General features: G+C 37.8%; 1 protein-coding gene across 1 annotated transcript in view; it reads right to left on the reverse strand.

The window, feature by feature from the left end:
- The window catches only part of LOC137498995 (uncharacterized), a 160,876-nt gene that overhangs the window by 49,955 nt on the left and 85,094 nt on the right, over positions 1 to 25,827 (reverse strand). The gene's annotated exons all lie outside the window — the stretch shown is intronic.

Here is a 25,827-nt window from a genome sequence, read left to right on the forward strand (position 1 = left end):
CTGAAAAGTATGGTGTGAAAATCAGTGCAGAGAAAAGCAAGACCATGGTGATATCAAGAGGCGAAAGACAAGGGAAAGGCATTGTGAAAACTGGTGGACATTTCAAATACCTAGGAATGAATTAATGCAGAATACAAGGCTGGACATGGAGATTAGCAAGAGAGCGCAACAGGGCGATGCATTGTACCTGAGAGTACGAAACTTTATCTGGAATAAGGAAGTACCAAGGAAATGTTAATAGATAATGTACAAAATGTATTATGCACCCATACTGACTTATTCGGCTGAGACCTGGACGGTGGCAAGTAGGGAGGAGAGTAGAATTCAAGCCAGCAAAATGTAACACCTAAGAAGTATGATAGGAAAAACAAAGGAAGACAGAGTGAGAAATGAAGATGTTAGAAAGGATGTCAAAATAGAAAACCCAAATGAGAGAATCTTTCTTTTTTTTTTTGCTAGGGGCTTTACGTCGCACCGACACAGATAGGTCTTATGGCGACGAAGAGAGAATCATTAGGAATAAACTAAGATGGTTTGGTTTGTAAGGAGAATGGAGGAGAGAAGAATACCAAGCAGATGATGGAGATGAAGTTCAAGGGAAAGAGAGCGAGAGGGAAATCTAGAACAAGGTGGATCAATTCAATAAAGAGGAGTGCAAGAAGAAGAAACCTGGGCTGGTACAAAATGATGGAAGAGGAATGGTGGAAGGAGAATGATAATTAACTATTCCCACAAAAGGAATGAAGAACGGAAGGAGAGCTACTAGTTGATGCTTGACTTCATTGAAATATCCAAGGCTTTTCAAATGGCAAATTATGTACAATGTATTTCTGCTTTCAAAACTAGTACACATGTGCACAGAAATAGTGCCCTACTCCATTACTGAAAAGGAGGGGAAGGAGTGAAGAAGTAGTGTTGAAAGCCACTCCAGTTGGTACCAAAAAAGGAGAGAAGGGAGTAAACGGTTAGTGCTAAAGGCACAGTGACCCACCTCCTCAATTAAAGCGCATTGCTGCAGGTAAATAGTCCGCTACAAGACTTTGCTCTGATTGAAACGGGCACAGTGGTGGATGTATTGAAGTACAGTAGCACAAAACCCACTTTGATAATTACAGTATCAAGAGGTAAAGGAGTTTTTTTTGCTATTGGCTTTACGTCGCACCAACACAGATAGGTCTTACGGGGATGATGGGATAGGAAAGGCTTAGGAGTTGGAAGGAAGCGGCTGTGGCCTTAATTAAGGTACAACCCCAGCATTTGCCTGGTGTGAAAATGGATAACCACAGAAAACCATCTTCAGGGCTGTCGACAGTCGGATTCGAACCCACTATCTCCCGGATGCAAGCTCACAGCCAACTCGCCCGGTAAGGAGATTTTTAACCAAAAAAGTATTTGATACTAGTTATATCAAATTATAATTTTAAAACATCATTTAATGGTTTGTAACTTGTTTCTGGACTTTACTGAAGTTATATCATCATACAGTAATTTACCAACTCGGATATAGAATTTTTTCTATAAATAGAAAATTACTATGTTAAAATAGGATGTTGATGTATAAATTATTATAGACTAACTATGTATGTCTATAATAATAAATGAAAATACATTTTACTTCTTGAACAAGAAGAACATAAATCTGAAGTGTATTGCTATTTTATCCTAAAATATACAACAAACATGCTATTATTGCAATATCTCAAAACAAATTATCATTATAAAATTTAACAATATCTTATAAAAAATATGAACCTACCACATCTCTCTACAAAATATATAAATAAAATAAACATATGGTAAAATAATAAACATAATGCACTCTCCATAGTAACATAATTTCAACCAAAGAAAAATGGAAATTATCGCAAAACTAACTGTGAAATGGGTATTAAATAACTAGACAGTTATGTCAAATACTGACTTTACAATAAGCGTGACGAGTTCCTCTTCCCTTTCAGAACGTTAATAATCAGCCCATGCCCCATACCCTCTATCAGTTGTTGGAAAAAGTCTAATTCCTCAGATTTGCTCAAACTCGATGGCAGTGCGTTAACAGAGCTGCTCTTGTCCTCTCCTGACCTGGAACCCAAACATATTCTATTACATTTAAGTCAGCCAACTTGGGAGGCCAGTCAAGCACGTGAATGCCAGGATGCTGTTCAAAGAAAGCTTTGGTTACATGTGCAGTGTGAACAGAGCAGTTATCTTGCACAAACTTGATAATGGGAATGTCTTTTACAGGGTAAATAGCCCAAACACTAGGAAGAACAGCATCTACTAAAATGTCCACATATTCCCAAACATTCATACGTGGAGTGACCTCTATCAACTCTCCTGGGCCAGCACCACTTATTCACCCCAATAAGCCCCATGTGACGTGGCCCAAGTGATTATATAGTGTCCACAGAAATGTTCTCTCAAGTTTCCCTGACTTTCCCTGACCTATTAAGAAAAATTTCCCTGGCTTACGAAAACTAAGTGACAAGTTAATTCGCCAAACAGCATGTTTTACATAAACAGGAAATTCCAGCCTCCACCATTCCAATAGCTGGCCTAATTCTCTCTCCACTTCCTTTTTTCAATTATTTATGGAAAAACAATTATAATGATGGCACTTTATATATAAACAAATTGTTTAAAAGTAGTATGTAGGCCTAACATTTACCTTTATCTTATCATTTTCACGGAACAAAGTACAACTAACTTATTAATAGAGTAATTCAAATACGAAAATAAAATTATTTTACTACAGCAATCTGATACTATTTGAAGCACTTTTGAGATCAAAAGCAATTAACTTTTGATTCTAATGTAGATGAATATAATGAATTCCAATTAACCTAGGTCTACATTCAAGACAGTTTTAAAATTTGAAGACAAATCAATCAGAAAAGATAGGAATGAAAAAGAAAATGTTGTATTTATCAAAAAGATTATTGTTTTTGTTTTTGTCTTCTAGAACTATCTTCTTCCTTTCAGTTACAGCATCCTGCTTTTCTCTTTCAATTTTCAACTTTTTTCCTCCAAATCTTTCAATTGTGATTTAATTTTCCTTTCCCCCCATTTTCTTCTTTTCCTCTTCTGATTGCTTTTCTTTTTTATTTTCCAGGTATGACTGATACCTTCTTCTTGAAGCTTGGATCGAGGTCAGGCATACTTCTATTGATAGTAACATTCCTCGAACCACCAACGTGTTTCACACTATCAAAAATTATTCTCTGGGACATAAGTGGTTCTTCTACAAGATTTTTGACTCGTAAATGTTTATTGACAGAAAAGCCTGTCTCAACAAATGCATAAGCAGAGAGTGGTAATATCAGGCACTTCATCCTCATGGTTACCAGTCACGTCCGGTGTCCCACAAGGCTCCTTGGCCCCTTGCTGTTTTCTTTGTTTATGGACAATCTGCCGTCCGAACTCAACGAAACAGCCAATACCCTACTCTTTGCTGACGACTGCAAGATATTTAGGGAGATCAGGAATCCAGGAGATGCAGCTCTGCTACAGTCCTCACTTAATGCCCTCTCGAATTGGTGCCGTACTTGGAAACTTATCCCCAATCCACAAAAATGCAGCCACATGACCATAACACTACGTAAATCTCCTCTACCGACATCATATTACCTACTCGACAAGCCCATCACCGTAGTTACGCAACAGCGTGACCTAGGTGTAATATTTGATACAAAATTACAATTTAAGACCCACATAGAAATATATACAACCAAGGCTATGAAATTACTAGGCATTCTCTATCGCTTCACAGAAATTTCTGACCCCATTGCTCTTCGTCACTTCTTCCTCACGATCATTCAACCTCTCTTAAACTACTGCTCTCCTATTTGGACAACAGCCTCCCCCTCCAATACTAAGCAGTTAGACAGAGCAGTGTCCTTCTTTGCTGCAATTGTAAGGAACAGAAACCCCAAGCTCAGAAATCTGTCTACGCAGCAGGTATTAATGGCAATTAATATGTCACCGCTGCACATCAGGCGACAGGTAGTTGACCTGAGTTTCCTCCACGGGATCTTAAATGGGCATTACCGCTCGGAACATCTTGTCTCACTCTTCTCTCTCCGTGTTCCTTCCCGCTCCACCAGAACCAAAGACCTTCTCTACATTCCCCACACTCAGCACTCAATACTTCAACGATCTTTCCTAATCCGCCTCCCGACACTCTTTAACAATATTAACAGGAGACAAGAACTCGATATAGCATCAAATAAAAGTGTATTCGAGAGATGTGTAAATAGCCTCTTAAAGATAAGTTGATGTGAAGGGATTATACCGCCATCTTGACCCACGACGACTTGGCTATCAATATGGACATTCTTATGGTTTTCGATTTGGACAGTTATTAGTAGGCTGTGTACCTGATCTTGTTATATTTTGTTATGTTTGTTATATTTTATTATGAAAGTTTACGTTGGTTAAATAGTCTGTTGGCAGTGCAAGTGAAATTTGCTCAGTGTAGCTGTATCTTGTGCTTTGTGAATAAATAAATAAATAAATAAGCATGGGATAAAATGAAACCGTTTCATTACAGACCAGAGATCTTCATATTTCTCATTTTCTCCTAAAAGATTATAGTAAAATTCATCCAATCCCGTCATCCGTTCTTTTAGAAATAAAGTCATTAATTTGTTTGTTGATTCCCGCATTGTTCTGAGCTTCCTCGGTTAGCAGACAGAACTGTTGTTTCGCCTTTTCAGCACTTTTATCACGTATTCTTGTATGGCTGTGCAGTTTTCAAGAACGATGCTAATCCTTTCCATTGCCAAATTGGATTTGAGCAATATCATTTTAGGGGACTTTTCTCTCTGAGTTTTTCTAACATGCTGATCAAGTAAGTTTTTCATTTTCTCATCATTATGTTTTTCATAAGTACTTCAAGCGACATAAAAAGGCAAGGCAATGCAGGTTTCTGACTTTGAAATCTTCTGAGGAAAATTTTAACATCTGACAAAATACTTCTAAAAGCACTTCATTTTGCCTTAAGTAGTGGATTCTTCACAGCTTCTCCAAGGTATTGAAGTTGGGTTTTTTTTTTTTTTTTTTTTTTTCAGTGTACTCTGTCACAAATTTGTCAGAGTGATCATATATTTCAAGAGCTTGATCAACACAGCATCCATTTTCCAACCATCTTATTGCAGTGATCTTTTAAGGAAATGCAGTGCTTGTTGTTATGTCTGTATATTCAGCACATCGAGCACGGCTATCTTTAAAAAAGATTGTACAGAGACCGGAAAAATTGAAAAAAGTCCCAGTCAGTTTTGGAGATCGCAGTTTTCATGGCTCCATTCAGTGTATGCAAACTGCATATGCCTATATCAAGAAGAAATCTGCCCTCGGGGTTCAGCAGTTGTAGATGGTTTTCAAGTTTTTATATAAAACTGAGGTTAACATTCGGCCCATCCATTGAGACTTGCTACGGGCTTTACGTCGCACCGACACAGATAGGTCTTATGGCGACGATGGGATAGGAAAGGCCTAGGAGTTGGAAGGAAGCGGCCGTGGCGTAATTGAGGTACAGCCCCAGCATTTGCCTGGTGTGAAAACGGGAAACCACGGAAAACCATCTTCAGGGCTGCCGACAGTGGGATTCGAACCCACAATCTCCCGGATGCAAGCTCACAGCCGCGCGCCTCTGCGCGCACGGCCAACTCGCCCGGTCCATTGAGACTTGCAAAACATTTCCTAAAGGTAAGGAGTGTCCATGTATAAACCCATCTAATAAGTGATCCGCAATTGCCCTGCCTAAAAATACACTATTTCAGTAACTTGTTGCGACTCTTTGAAGATTTACATCCCAAAACCTTACACACAAGTCCATTTGTCCTCTTCGGACAAATTTGATTAATGATTCATCAAAACAAACAACGTAGTCAGAGCACTGTTTTAAGTCATTTCACAAACTTCTTTAAAATATGGGACTAATCCATTATTATAACATAGGAAGCCTTAGTCTTGCCCATAGTAAAGGTTTGAGCAATTTTACTGTCTTGGAACATTGTTTTGAATGTTGTGGAGGTTTCATCACAAGAGTTGAGAGACATCTTTCCAGTGAAAACGTGGAGAGCCCATATGGCTTCAGCTGATATAACATCATTCACACTGAAAGTCTTAAAACTCGTTTGACTTGTTCTTGGCACTGCTAATTCCTTTGTAGCCGTGGATGTAGTGCTAACTCTTGGCTGCATATCTTCAAGTGGAGATGGAGTAGAGGTATTCTTTGCAAAGAAAGAAATTGTTGGCTGGGAAGACTTAGCTTTCATGTATTTTATCTGAGTAGGTCCTTTAGCATGAGAAATGACTGCTTGTTTACCCATATTACTAAGTTTGAACGATATAAAACACACTTACAATATACTTGTTGCATCATTTACCAATCCAACCAACCACTCAGTTCGGGAAACACTTCATTATCTGGCCAAAGTTTATTAAAAGTACACTACTTGTTAGCCATTGTCATGAGTTCCAAGAAAGCATCCTAGAACTAAAATAAAAAGGAATAACATAAAAATGGTTGAAAGAAATGACACAAGGGCATGACAAAAATTGTAGAATTGTTGTGCACTTCTTGTAAAAAGAATACCTGAGAAAGAATGCTACTACAGCCCGGGTTACAGCAGACTAGAGCCTAAAAGTATCCCCCTCAAATCCATCACTGGCAAAAATTTCCCTGACTTCCCAGATTCTTTGCCTATTTCCCTGACTTTCCAGAATGTGGACACTATGGATTAGTTACATGGAGAAGGTGCTCTTCGTAACAGTTTCTAACTGGATTACAGCACTTCAGCTGGTTATCTGAATCGGAGCAAAATACCTTTTTGTCCAACCAGACTGTAATTTCCCATTCCTGGCATGGAGAAACACATTTTTGTAGTGCAAAGCCTATGCGCAAGTTCTCTCTGGACAGGAAGAAGTCGCCCCTTTTTCAAAGCAACTTGATTTGTTCTGGGTGATTTCCGACAAAAGAGTAGCGTTAAAAAATGTTGCAAAATTTGGGTTGGGAAGACTTTGGAGAAAGAAGACAAGCTGCTCAACTAAGTGGTATGTTCCGAGCTGTCAATGAAGAGATGGCGTGGAATGACATTAGAGGACGAATAAGTTTGAGTGGTGTCTTTAAAAGTAGGAAAGATCACAACATGAAGATAAAGTTGGAATTCAGGAGGACAAATTGGGGCAAATATTCATTAGGAAGGAGTTAGGGATTGGAATAACTTACCAAGGGAGATGTTCAATAAATATCCAATTTCTTTGAAATCATTTAAGAAAAGGCTAGAAAAACAACAGATAGGGAATCTGCCAGCTGGGCGACTGTCCTAAATGCAGATCAGTATTGACTGATTGATTCATCTGTTCAACTCAGTTTATGGATGTGCTTGCGATGACTAAACAGACCAATCTTGGCATAAAAACATTCGCCCACACAAATCACACTGAACGGATGCAGGAGGGCAGGGTTGTAACTGACAGAGCTTTCTTGCTTGTCGCTTGGTCTCTCTATGTCTGCGACGTTCTCTTTCAAACAAGTTGACAGCGGTGGATGTAGTGTTACGCCACAGTGAACGGTTCACAGCACATGACTGTTTCGATATATCAGCATGCTGTTAGAAGTAAGGTTCTTGCTAACTCCTAGCCAAGCGGGCAGATTCTAGCAAGTTCAACTGACCCCGGCCATGAAGTGAAACAAAATGACTTTAAAATAAATGTAAATAAATACACCGATACACAAAGAAGCATTTCCTAAAATTCAGTCTATTTATTATTGAATAACAAAAGATGATAGACCAATGTGAAGTGAAAGATAGCATTCTTATACTGCAGAGCTATCACTGACAATTCAACCTTGGTTACGATTCTACCAGGGCCATGGGTATATAAAACAACATGTGACAAGCATAGTGATACCTCAGTTTAGCTTTTCAACAAGGAAGCATCTTCACAATGGTCTCGTTCGGAACTTGTGAGGGATAATAAGTTACCCTAAATTGCGGTGACATTTCGTTTACAATTTATTTTACGTGGCGAAACGCTGGCAACTAGGAATGAGTTAGCTGGAAAATTTATAATGTCCAATAACGGACCATTTATATTGGTATTATAATTTATTTTACGTCGCACAACATAGATAGGTATTATGGCGATAATGGGAAGAAAGCGGCCGTGGCCTTAATTAAGGTACAGCCCCAGCATTTGCCAGGTGAAAAAATGAAAATCACGGAAAACCACATTCAGGGCTGCCGACAGTGCGAGGTTTGAACCCATTATCTCCCGGACGCAAGCTCACAGCTGCGCACCCCTAACCGCATGGTCAACTCGCCCGGTGCTGACATTTCTTCCAACAGTGTAAAATAAAGCATAACGAGTGAACACAGTTTATGATACGTTTGGAACTTTGTTAACCTTATGCGAGTGTTAAGGTTAGTTTAAATACTGAAAGTGACTTAGTGCCTCCATTCCCAGTGATAAGTTGAATTAACCCTCTACTGCATACTGTTGCCATTAGGCAACAAATAACTTTTCACCTGTGTAAATGGATAAATATTATAGACAGAGGTAGTTTTACGGCACACCTTCAACTGTACAGTCAATTAAACACATATCCCAGTGATGCCTTGTTTTTTGTTTTTACATAACATAAGACAAAACAGCCCTACAGCCAAAGGTACTCCTTCCACCCCATCAACATCCATGCAAACCAACCACCGTTTATTTTACGTGGGCCCTCCCCATCATATTACCACAGGCTTCAGGAGTACCTCTGGCTCAACCTCAAAGACATTACCGACCTACGGTCGTGCAAGTATACTTGCTCCTTGCAATACGTACCCATGGCCAGTAGGCAGTAATGTTCGGTCTTTGAATGTTAAAAGTTTAGCATAAAATTGTAAAAAATCGTATATATATTCCAATATGGCAATCCACATCACATATGAGTGTTAAGCTATTAGGCCCAGTTAAGAACTGCTGGTATCTTCAGGGCTGCCGACAGTGGGAGGTTTGAACCCATTATCTCCCGGACGCAAGCTCACAGCTGCGCACCCCTAACCGCACAGTCAACTCGCCCGGTGCTGACATTTCTTCCAACAGCGTAAAATAAAGCATAACGAGTGAACACAGTTTATGATACGTTTGGAACTTTGTTAACCATATCCCTTTCAGACCGTGTACGCACAATTGTGCGGGTTCGTATTTTATTTATGTCTGAGCTTATTTGATGTTTTCTTGGCGCTAGACTGGACTGCAGTGCTTGTGCGGGACACGTATCATGTACTCCAGCTGGTTTTATTTAGTACTTGACCACCAGGGGGTAGGAAGAAGAGTTTAAAAATACAGTTCATTAGCAAGATGGTGGGAAGCTGTAATGCCTAAAGTAAGTATTTATTTATTGCATTCATATTAATCTAGAAGCTTTACTGAATATCAGAATATAATCAATGAAGTGTGTAAATTGTGTAGCAAACGTAAATTGTGAACTTACAACATTGTACGTAATACCATGAGGTTTTGAATGTTGATACGGACATATGTGCGGGCTAGGTTTCCTTACAGGCAATGCATGCAGGAGTGCTGGGTGCTGTCACAAAAAGGACTGTGAAATCAAAACTCGTACTCTACATGAGAAATGTAATGTATAAGATTTTAATTGTTTAAAATCGTTCCACATTGTAAAATACAACATTTGATCATGTACATGTGCATATTCCCATGTACTGAGTTGAATTTTTTAATTTTTTGCAAGTAGTGAATGAAGTCCTGACACGCACAATTGTGTGGGTTCTGTTTTTCAGCCAATAGTTCTTATTTTGTAAAATAAACTGTAAAAACATGTATTTGAGAGCATTTTAGTAAGTTTCTGATGTTTTGACACCTCCAGATTTCTTTCAGGTCTGACGACAAGTTGCTGCTGCCAAAAGGGCAGTAAAAGCAAAACTCTTCCTCAATGTAGAAAATGTAATGTTTACTTGTGTTTGAACGAAGATTTAATTGTTTTAAGTTATTCCCCACTGTAAAATAAAACATTTGATCATGTACATATGTATATTCACATGCATTGAGGCAATTTTTCTTTTTTGTAAGTAGTGAATTAAGTCCTGACACGCACAGTTGTGCGGGTGCTTTTTTCAGATGTTAATTTCTATTTTGTAGAATAAACTAAAAATATATGTATTTAAGAGCATTTTAGTCAGTTTTTGACGTACAAACAAAAATTCACACTGCCAGTTTTCTTTCAGGTCTGAAAGGGTTATGCGAGTGTTAAGGTTAGTTTAAATACTGAAAGTGACTTAGTGCCTCCATTCCCAGTGATAAGTTGAATTAACTGAATGACCAGGTGTATGGTGTCGACCATGACGAGTAGTGAATTAACTGAACGACTAGGTTTATGGTGTCAACCATGATGAGTAGTGAATTAACCTTGAATAGTCAATCTTTGTGACATCCAAAGACCACTTGTGAAACGGTACAACACTAAGCATACATAAATTAAGCTGTTAGTTTTCTTTTTTCTTATGCATTCTATGCACACATGCATGCGCATTAAATGAATGTAATGATTTACATACAACTTTGATACTGCATGATAATGCATGAATATTAACAGTTTGGATAATAGGAGAATACTCCAAAGCAAGTTTATTTCAAGTTTGTAGTGATGGTTACAGAAGTCACACCTCTATTCACCGAGTCTCTACCGTACTCAGTCCTCAGTTTCTCCCCAGCCATAGCATTAAGTTCACCAGAGGTTTTCTCGATGTTCTTTATTTTGTCATTCAATGGTGATCAACAACAATGGTGATAGTGCTCTGCCTTGCACGCCTCCACTTTTGGCCTGGAACCAGGATGAATGTCCGCCACCAAAACGCATGCAGCTGGTACAGCATCTGAACATTCCTCACTAGTTCCTCTCGCACATTCCTCTTTCTAAGGCATTCCTATATCTTCTCTCTTGCAATACTGCCACATGCCTTCTCAATATCTGGGAAAACCATGAACACATTTTTGCCTTATAAATCTTACTGTTTCCCAGGCGATAGGATGATGGTAAAAGGGGTGAAAAGTCAGGTTGTTAGTTTCACAAAGATGAAAAGTCCTCTCTCATTTTTAATTAGTGTTGATGGAGTGGAAGTACCTCATGGGGATTGCTGTTAAGTACCTACAGTGGCTCAAAAAAGTATTGGTAACCCATAGCCGTGGTATGAATGGAACAGTATAGTACAAATAATGGTACATATAATGGAATTACACGTATGTAGATATGTAGGACAGTCAAGTACATCAGTAGGTTGAATATGGAGCCAAGGAGATTCACGCTGTTTGCAAACGGACCAGTAATACAACGCCGTGCATCATTACACGCCAAAGAAGTATTGGTCTAATAAGCAATATCGTCGTGCCATCGTGCTGTCTGCCGCAACTCAGGCTCGTTATGTCTGTGCTGACACGTTGGAAGGTAATATTCAGCATTGTTTCCGCGTTCAGCTAGAAATGTGAAGGAAAATTAAACAACCGTGGAAGAAAGGAGGATTGCAGTGCGACTATTTCAAAAAGGTAAATCTTTCAAGGATATAAGTGAACTTATTGGATGAGCTGTTACAACTGTTAAAAATATTGTGTACAGGTACAAAAGAACAAAGACAACAGAAAATAGACCAAGAAGTGGCCGCCCCTCGAAGTTATTAGTACAAGACAAACGGCAAATTGTGCGTGAAGTGGCCCCAAATCCTCAACTAAATGCGCCAAAGATAGCAACTGCGTTACAATAAGATGTAGAAGTGCAAGAGTCATCTGAAACCATCCAAAATGTGCTACGCGAAAGAGGATATGCGGGCAGAACAGTCCGCAGAAAACCGTACAGCAGTAAGACTAACAGGAAGAAGAGATTTGCGTACACTAAAGAACACAAAATTTACAGCTATGAGGGTTGGAAGACAGTAGTTTTTACCGATGAGAGTAAATTCACCCTCTTCAGGTCAGACAGATGAGTGACTGTCTGGAGGAAAACTAATGCTGAACTTGAAGAGAAGAATCTGACAGCTACTGTGAAACATGGAGGTGGTTCCCTGATGGTGTGGGGTTGTATGAGTGCGAATAGTGTAGGTGAATACGCCTTCATTGAAGGGACTATGGATCACAAAGCATAAATGAATATCCTCAACACACATCTTCCATCAACTGTACAAAAACTGGGACTCTCAGCAAAGTATACGTTTACGCAAAGTAATGACCCCAAACACACAGCCCTGAACACGAAGTTATGGCTGTTCTATAATACACCGCCTTGGATGATGGAAACTCCACCACAATCTTCTGACATCAACTCCATCGAGAAATTGTGGCACTATTTGGAGCAAAATGTGAGAAAGCATGCAATATCAAACAAAGCTGACCTGAAAGAAGCCTTACTCACCAAATGGCATAACATACCAGAGGAAACTACGGAAACCTTGGTACGATCGATGCTAAATAGGTTAGATGATATTATAAAGAGGAAAGGAGAACCTACCAAGTACTGAAACGTTCACGAAGGATCAAGAAACTGCATTACGTTACTTCAGACCAATACTTTTTTGGTGGCAAGTGAAAATGATTGTCTTCAGTTATGGTTTTTTAGTTGTATGGATATGGAAGAATTATGTTCTTTACAATGAAGATGTTGCAAAAGATGATAAGCAATCAAGGATTCTAGTATAGGCTATGTTAATTTTTATCACTTTCCATTCGATTCCTCATCCTCACATGTAGCATATCTTGACAGACCAATACTTTTTTGAGCCACTGTAGGTGTTAATATAAGGAAAGATCTTCATTGAGGTAATCACATTAACAGGATTATAAATGAAGGTTACAGATCTCTCCATTTGGGTATGAGGGTATTTAGGGGTTGCACAGTTTGCCTTTGCTGGCGAGATGTAGTGTTTACAGTGCACTGTGTCTTCTGGTATGGGCTATATCAAATTTGTTACTTTCATTGACCTGTCACAGTCTCATCCTTGGCTTTGACAATATGAAAGTGACTGAGGTATGAGTGATGCTAGTAATACCATTCCTTATGCAGCCAGTCCCTGTTATGAATGGTGAAAATATCGCTTATAGGGTCAGTTGGTGCATACATTTCAGTGGGCTTGGCAGACTGATATGTAAGAGCAACTGCTGGCTCGGTGAGGAAAGCAACGGGAAACTACCTCACTCCTCGTTTCCCTAGTACGCCTCTTCAGTGACGCCTATGCTATTTATGACAGCTGTTGGCGAAGCTGCAGAGGATCAAACCAGCCTTCGGGCTGATTACCCAACATACATACAGGGTTGCAGTAAGGATGAGGAGGGGGCATATAAGTCACTGATAAGACCCCAATTAGAGTACTGTTCCAGTGTATGGGACCCTCACCATGATTACTTGATTCGAGAACTAGAAAAGATACAAACGAAAGCAGGTTCTGGGTGATTTCTGACAAAAGAGTAATGTTACAAAAATGTTTCAAACTTCAGGTTGGGAAGACCTGGGAGTAAGGAGATGAGCTACTCGATTAAGCGTTATGTAGAGGTTACAACATTAATAAAAACCACCTTTCCAATACATAACAATCCTTATATTTAGGATAAAACCATTAATCGGATGTTAGAACTAGGTCATGTTTCACTTATACTTTGTAAGCATCATCAGCTAGGAATAACTTAATCCAAGGTAGGTCAGGGCCCTGTACCCGGTTCATATAAGACATCTGATATTACATTGATAAAAAATTAATTTTAACAATTTAAAAATAGTCAATAAGACTATATCTTAAAAACAAGTATGCCCAATAAAATTGCTGAAATGGGATGAAACTAGTGACATGAAAATGTTACAATAAGTTGCTATAAATGATTGTTCGTATAATATTCGAGATCATTACAATCATCACATGGTGGCATTAGAATGCTTGTGCTTAAGAACATTTTTTTCCCAGTAGGAGTGAGCTAATGTGCGATTATGAGCTGTGATCTCATTTCATTTTATAGATTAAAACGTGGTGAGGTGCTTGGAAATCACATGATGTGTTGGTTGAAAAACGAATGTTGTGAAGATTACCGGTAATAAAATGTTGCCTGAATCGGCGTAAAAAATAAGGGACTTAAGGGACTTCCTTGCGTACACTGATTAGGGCGACATTTTCTTCATCTTCACAACTGTCGGCAGAGATATGGTGTGGAATGACATTAGTATACAAATAAGCTTGAAAGGAGTTTTTAAAATTGGGAAAGATCATGAAGATAAAGTTGGAACCAAAAGGACATATTGGGGCAAATATTTATTTATAGAAAGATAAATTAAGTATTGGAATAATTTACGAAGGGAGAGATTTGATAAAATTCCAACTCTTTGAAATCGCTTAAGAAAATACTAGGTATGGTAAACAATTAACATGAAATGAAATGAAATGGCGTATGGCTTTTAGTGCCGGGAGTGTCCGAAGACAAGTTCTGCTCGCCAGGTGCAGGTCTTTCTATTCGGCACCCGTAGGTGACCTGCGCGTCGTGATGAGGATGAAATGATGATGAAGACAGCACATACACCCAGCCCCCGTGCCATTGGAATTAACCAATTAAGGTTAAAATCCCCAACCCAGCCGGGAATCGAACCCGGGACCCTCTGAACCGAAGGCCAGTACGCTGACCGTTCAGCCAACGAGTCAGACAACAATTAACATGATCTCAAGACACAATTACTTCCTTCAGGCTAGCAACCTGTCGGAAGGACATTTGATTGCTTTCAAGTCTTGCAAAAAGAAAAATGCAAGACCGTAACGGGACACATGGCCCAATACTTGGAAGGAAGATGATGATGATGGTAAACAATTAATAGGAAATCTGCACCTGGACGACACCCCTAACTGCAGATCAGTGGTGATTAGTTGAAGAGAGTATATTTATGAGCACAGAAAAGCAAATACCTACCTGTCAGAAGTTGTACAAAATCCATAACTAAACTTGGCCACAGGGTTAGTAACTAAAAGTTTCCATGGCTCATTAATGAAGCACAACAGAAGACATTTCATTTTCTCAAGGAGGAGTAGTCTAACATATTTTGAAAGTAATCACACCTTTCAATATGCAATACTCTTATCTCTAATGCTAGGTGTGGAAAACAGTGTAGTTCCATTTAAAAGAACAAATTTATGTATGTTATCGCAGCAGATATTGACATCCTGAGTAAGTACTACAAGATTGCTTATCCACATTACAGAAAGCAAAAACTGGTCTGTGATTTCTTGAACAGTTTACGGGTTACTTGATATTAACTTTTTTAGCTGACTCTCCCTTTATGTATGAAAGTTGCTTGAACTCTCTTTTATCATGTATCTGCAAAAACATTTCATAAATGTACTAATTCTGTACTGAAATTATTACAAAAATCTTCAAAATTAAAATGCAAAGAGCTCTCTTTCAAATTTGAATGAACTTTAAATACAAGGATAATATAGACAATGGATAAGGAGAGAGGACTAACACATGAAAGACAATTCAAGATGAGTGAAGCCAGGAAAAAAAAAAAATGGAACAATATTCATCTGGAAAATATACTTTTATTACATTATACAAAACATTATAAAAATATACAAACTTTCAAAATTTGATATCATTATCACTTGATGTTAGTTTCAATGAGAATTAAGGCCACACATTTAATTTTGGTACAGCTAATCAGTTCAATTATAATGCAAGAGTGTGACAACACTACAATTTAAGGCTATGGAGCATAGTTCAGCACACTTAGCACCATTAAAATTTAGTAGAATATCACTTGTATGAAAGTATGTCAAATTAATAGTAAGACACAAGTATGTGAAACTCAATGTATAATTTGCAAGGTGGAAATATTTGTTTAGTTACAATAACAGACATGTGGAAGACTATTTACAGTACTAGCATGTCAGTTCACAATGCTGTGAGCCAAACTTCATACTCATGCTGAGAAATGTAAACTGACATAATGGCTCAGGAAAGGCACAGTGGTTCAATTCAAGATGTCTGTGAAATAGAGTCTATTTGCTCATGGCTTTGGATAGCACTGTGATCTGTACAAACTATCAAATTTGAGCTACAAATTTCAGTATTTCTGGTGTGTATAATGAGTGAAGATTTTAAGGCACTACAATCAATGACAAAAGAGAGACGGAAATAGCCACTCTACTACACGAACAGTGTCTTCAGAGTATTTTGACATTCAAGACAACAGAAGATACAAAGGTGCTGAATGGAAACCTCTCAAGTCAATTTTCGATATTTTAAAAATATTCACAATTTTTCACTGAACCTCTGTTTTACATACTTTGCCAATTTCTCTCTCAATATTTTCTCATACAAGATTATATTTCTATCTCCTGTGTCATAGTATAGAACTTAAAACACTTTTTCCTATCTCATCTAAAGTTGTTAACAACAAGAGGTTTGCATTCTCTACCACTGATAAATTAGATAGAGACAAAGAACAGATCAATTAATGTACAAGTTGGCTGATAAAGTATCTCAGACTGGTTAACACTACAGTGGGAAAATAAGAGAACAACACTATTTTGTAAGAATGATTTCAAATGTTCAAATATCTATTGTATGAATGGCGGACAGCTAGAACGGAAATTCAAATGGCCAGGAAATTGGAGAATCAATTTGTGCAAATTTCTGTCAGTGCTCTGATTCTTCTACTCCTTAACAGTAAGTTATTTCTGAGATTTCCATTGATATTTCTCCAACTAAAATTCTACAAAATCTTGCCAGGATACAGAGTCAGACTACTTAAAGGTTACTCCTTAAAAACTGATACTGATGTATACAAAGCAGCTTAAAACCACAAAATACACAAACATGTATAATTTCTTTAGAAGTGGAGTAACCAAAGGACAATATTTAAGAAATTGTTATAATGCAAGGCCATAACATTTGATTGTGACAGTTATATAAAAATACAAAGATTTGTTCTGAGCTCTAAGGCACTAACTTGCCAACTGAATACAGTATTACATTTTGATGAGTTCAGGTAACATCCCTCTTGAATCTTTGCAAACCAACCATCATTTGTCATACTTGGAGGTGGAACTCTATAGTCACAGTGACGAATACTATTGGTGTTAATATCTATTTCTAAAACACTATTACCGTCCTTACAATGCACAAAGGATATTCCAAACCTCTACACTAAATAAATGTCTAGTGTAAAGTAGGATATAAAACTGAACCACTAACGAGTCCATCCTCAAGAAATTACACTTGATGGAGGTTATTCTCTTCACCGTGCTTATGGCCATATATAAAATAATTTACAGAATATCAAACTCTGGTGTTGAAGGCACATATTTCTGATACTTTGTAAAGTACACTTTACACCACAACTTAGCATTGAAGTAAAGGGATTTCTTTCATAAACTTTATAAATTGTTAAATCTTATTTACACTATATTCTAGATATGTACATGGTTTGAAATAAATTACTATCATTCTAGAACATACAAATGTTCATATATTCTTTCAAATAAAAGGAGCATCAAGACAAATACCAAAAAAATTTCACAATTCTTAGAGCAGTAGCTAATAAATGTCAGTTTTGGACATACAGGCAGCTACTGTCTTGTGCACAGAGCAAACATAAAATTTCTTGCATGCAAGTCTATGCAGCTACTTGTCTCAAATAATTGTCCAAGCATATCTGTACCATTTTAGTTCTGTCAGGATAGTCTGAAATTCCTCCAAATCGTTAACAATTAATGTCACAAACTTCACACGACACTTTTAATGGTAACAAGCTACCTCATATAAAACTGTCTTTCTAACTGTAATGTTGATAATAGACAAGTACTCTTGCCATATGAGTCTGTTACTGCAAAAAGCTGAAAATAAGTGTGGAAAGTGCTCCAGGGTAAGTTTTGTCTATAAATAAAATTTATGTTTTGTCTGTACGTAATTAAAATTATTTTGTATGACTAGAAACATTTCCATAGACAAAGACAGTCCCAGTTTTTGGGGATGCTCAAATGTCCTGCTTCTTTACAGTGTTGCTTCGCCAATGCTGAGTGATGTTTTAGTTTGTAATACGGTATGCAAGTAGTTTATTGTCCAAATACTAGATATATCATAAGCTTGGAAATGAACTAGGAAGTGCAGAATTGTTTGGTCATAAGTTTTGAGCAGTTGATAGCTTTGGTACGTGTACTTATTTTATTTTTTATTTTATTTTTTTTACTTGTTTATCTCATTGGTTTGAATTGTATCAACTCCTGTTTCATTGTAGCTGTAGATGCAGTGTATGGAAATGTGAATAATTATGTGAAGACTCTTTTTAAATCCAAGCTTTCACTGTTTCAACATGCTGAAGAAGGTGGAATTTTAATAGCAAGATAAAAAGCGAGTTTGCTTCCATTACTGGTAGTGGAGAAACTGCAGAAGTGCACTGTGCACATCAAAGTTTGATATCGGGCAGTGACTGGTCCGCTACTGTGAAAATCGCATCAAGTTGAAAAACATTGCACAAGTGTTGAAAAAAAAGGTTTTTTTGAAAAAATCGAGGAGGAGAACAGTTCGGTTTTAGACGAAGCAGATAAACTTTTGACCCAGTCCCCATAATGAGACAGATAATAGAAAGGACTTTATGTCCTTCATAGACAGCCATTATTACAGTCTTGCTCTTCTGTACACCAGTCTTCATACCAACCTTCCCAATTTCCTGGTTCTAGACATTTAGCAGCATCCCTAGAGATGTAGTCTGGGAAACCATGGAGAAGTGCATTAATAGAGGTCTGTTTACAGTTAAACAGAGTGTGTACCTGAAAAGTATGAGCTGTGTGAAAACCAGTGTTGGAACAACTGCAGAGTTGTGTAAATACAGGTTGAGGCAAGGGAGTGTGCTGTCCTCTCTTCTATTCAACATGGTAATGGATGGAGTGTTGTAAAAAGTGGAAGAAAGAACAACCGTTCTGAAACTGAATTCTATGTTGTTTGCAGACGATTTACTGATCTGGGGAGATAATGAACAGGATGTTCAGGGCAAGGTAAGTATCTGGAACTAGGAAATTGAGAAGGCTGGTATGAAGACTAATGTAGAGAAGAGCAAGACTATGATAATGACTTTGCAGAAAACAGACACTGAAGGGAAAAACTCCTGATTGGTAACAGAACTGGAGCTGGTAGAGAACTTTAAATACTTGGGAAGTGTGCTGTAGCAAAATGCAAAAATTGAAAATGAGATCTGTACAAGAATTAAACAGGCATCAGGATTCTACCAGTGTGTCAGAAGACTTTTTCTTCTCCTATTTTACAATTTGCTTGATGGTGCACCGACACAAATAGGTCTTATAGCAGTGATGGGAAAAGAAAGGGCTAGGAGTGGGAAGAAGCAACCATGGCCTTAACTAACGTACAGCCTGGTGTAAAAATGGGAAACCACAGAAAACCAGGGCTGCAGACAGTGGGGTTCGAACCCACTATCTCCCAAAAGTAAGCTAACAGCAGAAGTCTTTTGTGAAAGAAAGAAGTGCCTAATGAATGCAAGAGAATCTGTGCCTGAAATACTAACTTAATGCTTCAATCATTGGCTGAAGAACAGCCAATCAGCAACCGCCTCTCCAGCATGGCGGACCAATAGGCGAGCAGTGCACCGTAGCCTGCACTATATAATGAGGTGGAATTGCAACACCACTCCATTCCACAGTAAGCTTCGCAGGTATCAAAGTCAGTCACAACCCTTGATAATGCTGAACACAGTCTTAGGTGAAACGTCGGGACCATCACATGCTCCTGGACCACGTCCTACAAGCCCGGAAAAGCTAGTTGTTTTTTATTTTTATTTTTTTACGTCGCACCGACACAGATAGGTCTTACGGCGACGAAGCCCGGAAAAGAAAGACGTGATTTGTAACGCCGGCCGTGAAAGCTTGAACTGTTATATGTTTGGCATTAAGTTAATAGCACTTTGTGTGGCTGAGTTTTATGTGTGGTTCATCTACTGAGAATATTTCAATGCTTTTCTGAAGCAGACAACTTTTCATTCGATCATAAATTATTTTTATGGTCTCAGTGAAGTTTTTTAAAAATTTTTCAAATTCAACATCAATTAACATCAATGAAACTACCACTAGAGGGTGCAGTGTGTATGCAACCCTGACAAGGACACCGTCAGTCTGCTCCGTGTGACAAAGGGTGTGAGACTCGTTACCTTTGACCAATTTTAATGCCTATTATTCAGCATTGTCCAATTTCATTAATTTGTTTATACATAAAATATTAATTGAACTACTTTCATCCTTTTCCACAACCTGTGCAAAAACTGGTCTTAAAGCTAGTTTACCATTAAAAGTGGACAGTATTGAAATTGGGATCACGTGGGACTATAGACTTAATTCGTATCATCACTATGTACGGGGTGTCAGCCTCAACGAATCTTCTGAGAAATTTTCTATCACATCCTTAACAAATAAATAATTGTTTAGGAGATCCAGGAGATTATATTTGACAAAGCCCTACTAACCAGAATTCCATTTCTCTGAGAAAGAAGGAAATTGTGAAGTTTTTCACATATTAATATTATAAAGGACGTTTTAGCTTAAAAATAAATAACATTACATCCATTATTTTCCAGTGAAATAAATATGGGTAGAACTATGTAATCAACCAAACTTATTCAGCTGCTAAGGGTTTCCTTAATATTTTACTTTTGTGAGTGGTATGTTTTAACACAGAGCTACCTTATGTAATTACCTCCCGACAGCATAGTTAATGGACTCAAACTGGTTACCTAGGTAGAATCATGTACTATAAGCTCCTCAGGCAACACAGCTGGACTCCTGTGGCTCGATGCTCTTGTTGTTAGTGGGTTACTTAGTTGATTACTAATGATACTAACTGTTAACGAAATGAATGTCTGTTCGATCAGGCCGAACTAGGCCTAGCCAAACACCACTGCCTGTCAGCCAATCTGTTTTTGAAGAGGTTTCAAGACTCTGATTTACTGATAAGATCTTTCTTACTTTTTATTTATTTTATGCCTTTGTATGTGGCAAAATCTGTTCCAACTACTTCCAAACTGAGCAGATAGATCGTCAGTTCAATAACTGGCTGTAGGGCAATCTGCAATCTTGAAATATTTCCTCAACAACAATATTCTTGACTACACAGTAAGTTACAAAAGTTCTTTCAACGTTCAGTTCTATCTATGTATAAGAACGTTTTCTATTTTCTCTCATGAAATTGACCCATTCTCAGAAACATGGGGTTTAACAGACTTTAACCTAAGCAACTGTGTGAATGACTATCATGAAACCCTTGTTCCAAACATTGTATAAACTAAACAAATAAATTAACACACGCCCCATCTGAGGTCACAGTGTTCTTTGCATTTTGAGTAGAGGTGTCTGAATGCAATGTGTTTATGTTATAAAATACATAATATTACTTTTATCATCATATTATGTTTGATTACAAGAGGTATCAATGCACATTTTGTTTTATCAGTCAGATTTCAGCCAAAATACCTACTGCTTACCCCCACCTGCTGCGAGAAGTCTATATACATACATTTCTCTCTCTCTCACACACCTTTGCAAAATACCACAGGGGTGGAGGATAGCAGGAGCACTGGGCAGAAGTTTTAGCCTAACACTCCTGGGGTGTGCTAGTGTCTAGGGGCACAAGTCTTTCCCACCACTGGTCTGGACAGATCTGGCTCGTAGTAACACTCCACTGGTCTAAATTGCGAGGGGTGCATAGCAAAATGTATCCCTGGCAACTGAGGAGGGGAGCGCAACTCAGCCATTTGAACAATTTAAGTATGTTAGTTTGTGCAGATGTTGCAAGCTGAAGATCAAGAATTTCAATGATTTTTAAAATACCTAATAATTATTCCCCACTTAGGATAGTTTATTGTGTTGCAATTGGAAAACACATCTGTATTTAATTCTGGAAGTGACCTCACATTTTGTAAATTCCAGCCAACGGCAGTGGGTGCTGATGCGGTCAATGTGGAAAAATGACGCCCTGTTTATGACATTATCTTATAAATATAAATGCATTTCTAGGGGTGACTTGGTTGATCACTAGCTTTAGCAATAAACACTTCACTTTTAAAATATGAGAGAAGATTTTATCTTTTGAAATAATGTAGTTTATGCAGAGAGCCCTACAGTACAGCAACCAACAGAGGATTAGATGACCACTATTCTATCGCTCCATTACATTACAGAACCAATGGACAGGGTTATACATAACTTGCATGCACAGATCATTTAAGGTGTATTTGTGCAATTAAATCTGGTAAGAGTTAAACAGGATATACATTGAGTATAACATATTGTGCCTTTAGAGCAGCCCAACTAGTAAAGATGATGGCTGTCATGCCTGCATGGCAGCAATAATTCTTTACTTAATCAGAACATGTAAATACCTATTAGCATCTTTGGCATTACCAATTTGGCAAACATCTCATACAAATGTGGTCAGCTATACATCCACCAGAGTATCTAATTTTTTCAACCAAGTTAGTTGTATAAAATATCTGATTATCAACATTGCCCATAACTTTAAAAAATTTTATTAAACAAGAGAATTTAAAAGCAATAATTCTGGGACAATATTGCTAATAACTTCCTTACTTTGTGGACATATGTTACAAAACTGTAGTACGAAAGGCACATATAGGATTCTGCCCACAAACAAGCAGTCTGTAAAGATGTCCATGAAATATTTCTATAAAAATAGATGATTCAGCTTACACTGAAACATACTACAATACTGTATATGTTCAACTATATTACATAATTAGATTCTTGTGGCTATCATAGCAAAATTACAATGGCACAAGACTTTGTATTTATTCAAAATTCTTCATCTAGAAATCTTTTATACCAACAAACACAGAAGTAATCTTCATTCAAAGATAACAAGAGACAGCATTTGCAGAGGACTGCAATATCACCAATGGCATATTTGAAAGAAAAAGTTTGAACAAATTTCTCCTTCAAAACTACAAAAATTTCCTCAATAAGTAAATCCTGGCCTAATATTAAAATACACAGCAAGTTGCAGTGGAATGTAAAATATTAAAATATCAGCCCTGAGCCTGAAATTAACAAGTCTGAAGCCATCCCTAAAATGTTTTTGAAATGGCTACTGAGCATCAAAAATGTAGTCTAGTATGAGCCAGGGAGACTTCAACACTCTGTCTCGCTGATGATTAATGTCAACAAGGTAGCCATTGTTCTTCCATTTACTAACATGTACTTATTGCTGTGCGTGCTCGAAAGAACCTATTTTTGGTGGTATATGTTGAGCAGTCAGCCTGAAGGCTGGTTGGATCTTCAAGAGCTGTTATATATGGCCTAAGCATCACCAAAGAGGCATACTTGGGAAATGACATGTGAGGTAGTTTCCCCATTGCTTTGTTCACCAAGTGAGAAGTTACTATTACATATTGATTTGCCAAGCCCACTGAAATGCACGCACCAACGGACCCTATGAGCGACGTGAAATCCTTTATGTTTCATAGAGATCTTTGCTCCATGTCTTCAGAAGAAAATCTCATCTGTTCACAAGGAAGACTTCTCTAGTAATGACAGTTTGCATTTAAGAATACTTTACCATTGGTCTATTACAAGTGGTACTCTCGTTCGATACCAGATGGCTCACTGTGAGCTAGCCTACAAGTGGGAAGTGACGATTCCATCTTAGCTCCAATTAACATAGGCCCTATTCCTTGTTCAATAAGTATTTGCAGTGTGAATGACAGCAAGGTCATCAGACACATCAAAGATGAATGCGGTAGTAGAAATAAATAAGATAAATAAAACAAAATGAAGTGCAACAAAAGACCGATAAGGAGAGAACAGAATAGAGCTGAAGATGGAAAGAAAAGTGTGTAGCAGAACAACGAACCATAACAAAAATCACAGTGCATTGTAAACACTACGTCTCACCAGCAAAGGTACTGATTATTAGTTTTGACTTCATTCCGGAGTATTTATGCGTTTACATTTAAATATCTCAATTGGTCAAGATGAGTAGTCAGTGGCCATTTGAGAATTTTACTCTTATTTTGGGTCAATTCCTTCCTAGCCAGTATCAGAATATAAAAGCAATGGGTTGGGTTATAGTACCATAAATATTGTTTGCATGAAGGAGCTAAACCAAATGAATGGAGAGTTGTTATAGTAGCCCTTGTATATAAAGGAAAGGGTGATAGCCATAAAGCTGAAAATTATGTTTGCAAAATTAATAACTGGTTCGATAGAAGGCAGTATGGATTTATGAAAAGTTAGTCCACTGAAGCTCAACTTGTAGGATTCCAGCAAGATATAGCGATATCTTGAATTCAGGAGGCCAAATGGGTTGAATCACGATTGACCTATCTAAGGAATTTGATAGGGCAGATCATTGGAGACTACTGGCCAAAATGAAGGCTACTGGACTAGACAAAAGAATGACTGAATGGGTTGCTATATTTCTAGAAAAAGAACTCGGAATTCTAGTAGGCAGAGCTTTATCTGACCCTGTAATAATTAAGACCAGAATTCCTCAACGCAATATTATTGAACCTGTGTTTTCTTATACAGTAGCCTATATATAAATGATATGAGTAAAGAAGTAGAAGGTTCTTTGCAGATGATGTTATTCTGTATAGAGTAATAAGTAAGTTGCAAGATTGTGAGCAACTGCAAAATGACCTTGATAATGTTGCAAGATGGACAATAGGAAATGGCAGGATGATAAACAGGGTTAAAAGTCAGGTTGTGAGTCTCACAAACAGGAAAAATCCTCTCAGTTTTAATTACTATGTTGAAGTGCTGAAAGTTCCTTTTGGGGATCATTGTAAGTACCTACTGTAGGTGTTAACATAAGAAAAGATCATCATTAGGGTAATCACATAAGTGGGATTGTAAATAAAGGGTCTCTGCACATGGTTATGAGGGTATTTAGGTCTTGTAGTAAGAAGGTACAGTAGAGGGCATATAAGTCTCTGGTAAGACCCCAACTAGAGTATGGTTCCAGTGTATGGGACCCCTCACCAGGATTACTTGATTCAAGAACTGGAAAAAATCAATAGAAAAGCAGCTCGATTTGTTCTGGGTGATTTCCGACAAAAGAGTAGCGTTACAAAAATGTTGCAAAGTTTGGGCTGGGAAGACTTGGAAGAAAGGAGACGAGCTGCTCAACTAAGTGGTATGTTCCGAGCTGTCAGTGGAGAGATGTCGTGGAATGACATTAGTAGACGAATAAGTTTGAATGGTGTCTTTAGAAGTAGGAAAGATCACAATATGAAGATAAAGTTGGAATTCAAGAGGACAAATAGGGGCAAATATTTGCTTATAGGAAGGAGAGTTAGGGATTGGAATAACTTACCAAGGGAGATGTTCAATAAATTTCCAATTTCTTTGCAATCATTTAAGAAAATGCTAGGAAAACAACAGATAGGGAATCTGCCACCTGCGCGACTGCCCTAAATGCAGATTAGTAGTGAGTGATGATTGAACTTATCTGCAATAATATACAGAGAATTCTAGAATTTATCTAGGAAGAATCTGGAGCCTGAGTTTTATTTATTTTGACTATTTAGCAAATAACAACAAAATTAAATAAGTAACGATAGTAAATGTGCATACATACGAAACAAATCAAATACATAGGTATTCATAAGCTATACAGAGAACAAAACCTTCAGTACGGAAATTACCGTTTCATATTTGCACAAACTCTTTGGGCTGCAATCTGTTAGCTTCACCAGAATAACAAAGTTCTGTTGTGTTGATTGTGGTCTGTGATCAAATACTGAAGGTGTTTTAGTGCACTATTCTTATGAATTTA

Source organism: Anabrus simplex, chromosome 3 (assembly GCF_040414725.1).
Source record: "Anabrus simplex isolate iqAnaSimp1 chromosome 3, ASM4041472v1, whole genome shotgun sequence".
Taxonomy (NCBI): domain Eukaryota; kingdom Metazoa; phylum Arthropoda; class Insecta; order Orthoptera; family Tettigoniidae; genus Anabrus; species Anabrus simplex.